This window comes from Myotis brandtii, unplaced genomic scaffold (genome assembly GCF_000412655.1).
Source record: "Myotis brandtii unplaced genomic scaffold, ASM41265v1 scaffold952, whole genome shotgun sequence".
Classification (NCBI taxonomy): Eukaryota; Metazoa; Chordata; class Mammalia; order Chiroptera; family Vespertilionidae; genus Myotis; species Myotis brandtii.
The window spans coordinates 517,905-521,204 of NW_005371930.1; the positions used below are offsets into that span (position 1 = coordinate 517,905).

General features: G+C 63.1%; 1 long non-coding RNA gene across 1 annotated transcript; it reads right to left on the minus strand.

The window, feature by feature from the left end:
- Positions 1-1,807: 1,807 nt before the first annotated feature.
- LOC102256787 lies at positions 1,808-3,258 on the minus strand. The gene is made up of 2 exons (XR_001360578.1): positions 3,162-3,258; positions 1,808-2,590 (listed from the first exon to the last, which is right to left on the minus strand). It is a non-coding gene; the product is annotated as an uncharacterized LOC102256787 (long non-coding RNA).
- Between the last annotated feature and the right edge of the window lie 42 nt (positions 3,259-3,300).

Consider the following 3,300-nt stretch of genomic DNA (forward strand, 5'->3'; position numbering starts at 1 on the left):
CCTCGGCGCGCAGATGTGCTGCGCAGGCCGGAGGTCAGGGCAGACGTGGGCGGGGTTTGCTTAGAGCCCCTCTCCTGTCCCTGCAGAGTTAGCATCGGGCCAGGGATGTGGGTTCTGATCCCCGCTCTTCAGCTGTAAATGGAGAGTTAAATTCCTGTCGTAGAGCGTTGTAGAGACTAGAGGAGGCAGGTTCATCTCCCTGCTTTGCAAAGCTGCACGCGGTTCCTAATCCAGTAAGGAGACCTGGTCACTTGGTACTAGATACCGCGGTTTGTGCCCCTGGAGCAGGAGCTCTCTGGCCGCGGGGGACTGTGATCAGGGCCTGGGCAGGGCCAGAGCGGTGGCAGGAGCCTGCCCTGGGCTTTACAGCCTCCTGAAGCTGGATTGGTTGGGGGGGGGGGCAGGTTGGAGGGGTGCACCTCCAGGCAGGGTCCGATGGCCAGGTGACGGGTCTGCATGGGGAGTGCACCTGTTGGAGCCAGCAGGAGACCCCTGGCCTGAGAGGAGCTGACTGGTGGCCAGGCGACCACACTTGACCCTTGGGGCTCCTCCCAGGCCAGTGTCAGGAAGCTCTGGCTCTAATGAACAGGGACTGAAGGGGGGGGGGGCAGGAGGAAGGAACCCGGGGTGACCCACAGGCTCGGCTCCGGAAAAGATGGGACTCTGGAGGGAGACACCATTTTCAGGGTTGACGTCGAGCCATTGATCTGGGCAGGCAGGTGAGATGTGTCCAGGGGAAGCCATCCTGTGCCCGACTTCCACTAAGAGGCCTTCCAGGACGGCTGGGGCCCCCTCTGGGCCCCTCGTCCCTGGTTTCACACCATCCACACCCATCACTCCGTGTGGCCGTGGTCCCGCTTCTCTTCTCATTCCTGTTCGGGCTCCTCAAGAGTCTCTGAGCTCCTGCAGGGCAGGTGGGTCTCAGTCACCTCTGTCCTCCAGCCTCACCCAGCCCCGCGCGGGGCACCAGGCAGGAGCTGAGCCAGGGCTCGGCAAGATGGGGGAGGGGGTTTAGTGCCTTGGAAGGAACCCGGCTTGCACTCTGCATCCCCTTGGGCTTATCTTGGCACCCCGACACCTCTCTTCTATCTAGGGGCTCCCTCTGCAGCCTCCCTCGCCACCCTCACCGGGTTCCGATGTGCTGGGCCCCTGGCCCCTGCCTCTCCCTCCCGAGTCTCTGATCCGGGGTTCCGTTCTGAGTCCCGTCATTTTTGGCTCAGGATCCTGCTTAACCGGAGAAGAGAGATGGAGCCAGACAGACCGGGCGCAAATCCCAGCTACACCCAAGAGCCTTTGGGTGGAGGAAACACCAACCAGGGTCACACTGGCTTTATTATTACTTTAATGTGTTTTTATTGACTTCAGAGAGGAAGGGAGAGGGAGAGAGCGGTAGAGACCTCAATGATGAGAGAATCATGGATCGGCTGCCTCCTGCACACCCCCTACTGGGGACCAAGCCCACAACCCGGGCCTGTGCCCCTGACCGGGAATGGAACCGTGACCTGGTTCCTAGGTCGATGCTCAACCACTGAGCCATGTCTGCCGGGCCATTCTAGCTTTAGAAAGAGGAGGATTTATTGGCTGAAGGAACAGGGAAATGCAGGCATGGACCTGCTTCGGGCCCGGTTGGAGAGAGGCCTCAAAGGGGGCTGGGTTGGGTCATCTCCCAGACCCCCTCGGGGTCCTGCTCACCTCAGGCAGGCGGCTTTGTCCGCACACTAAACGGAAACCTCCGGGCTCGGGGGACGCGGGGCGGGTGAGCCGGAAGCAGGAGCATTGAAGCCTCATGTCATGATGCTTGGTTTTTGCCACAAGAGGGCAGCCCGAGCTCAACCCTCACGCCCCAGAAAGCAGGCAGCTCCGCTGCTCCGTTCCTCTGGCCGAAGTCACAGTCCACGTTAGAAACCATGTGTGGGCCCCTTCGCCACGTGCAGTTCAGAATAAAGAGAGACAAGCCCACATCAGTGTCACCAAATGCCCCCGGGACGTGGCCGGGCGGCAGGAGGGCACCCACGGGCTGTGCTCCCGTGAGGAGGGGAGGCTGAGATGAGGTCCCGCCCCCAGGAGGGCCAGGGCCTCCACTGGCTGTGGCCTGGGCAAGTCACTGCCCCCTCTGGTTCCCTCACTCCCAACCTGCCTGGGAGAGGATGCGAAGACAATGAGGGTTACCCCAAGGGCAGCCTGGGGTGGGGTGCCCCTGGGCTGTGAAGACTCCCCCCCCCCACACTCCCATCCCACCCCAGCTTCCAACCCTTGAACAACAGGAGGCGCAAGGTCCCTGGGAAAATACAATTTGCAAGGCCAGTGGACACACAGCACGCGCCTTGGCCTTTAACAAGGATTAGAAGGAGATTCTGAATCATCTTTACATACAGTCACATCCCCTCTTCCTGTGACGCCGCTGGTCACAGGGCTCTGTTTAAAGCTGCAGACCACCCCTCGGGCCTGTCGGTGTGGCTCCTGCCAGCGGCGGCTCTGCAGCTGGGCCCGGCCGGCTCACTGCAGGAGGTGGACAGCGGCTGCCTTGCGCATGAGCCGCTCCGTCAGGGGCGAGTTGGGCTTCAAGGCGTCTCGCTCCATCAGAAGGCTTCTGCTGACACAGAGACGGGGCTGTTGGTGGAACCTTCTAGAAGGAGGTGGGGGCCCGATGGGTCGCTCAGCCCTGAGGCAGGACCCAGGCAGCTGGGCTGGGAATGAGGTGGTCCGAGAGCAAGAAGCCCCCCTTCCCAGGCTGCGGGAGGGGACAACCTCAAGTTCTGGGCAGCCGGGGCCTGGGCCTGCCTGCCCTCCGCCTCCTGGCACCAGCCCAGTCAGAAAGGAGAACGGCACCGAGGCCTGAAGGGTTGGTAGGGGGCATCAGGTGGCAGAGGTCGGTATCCGAGGCGGAGGGCACACACGTGCAAAGGCCCAGGGGCCTGGGAGGCAGCAGTGTCTGGGCAACTAGCTCAGCGTGGCCGGAGTGAGGAGGGGCTGTGCCCTTCAAGCTGACACGGCAACAGGGAGGACCAAGCAGCGGAGCCTGGTGTCTGCATAACCTCAAAGCTGGGAACCGCCCCGGCCCAGGGAGGTGGGGCCGCTGAGCATCCGGACGCCCTGGGGAGGCCCCGTGTGAAAGCCGTGACCTGAGACCCGGCCACCCGGGGCGCAGGCGAGGAACTCACCGGGCCACGTTCCTGTGGGGGCCCGAGGTGCACTGCAGGGCCGCGTGGATCAGCAGCTGGCTGAAGACGTCTCTCTGCAAGGTCACGGGCAGGTCAGGCTCCCGGACGTGGTGAGGGAGGGCACCCCCCTCCGGAAGGC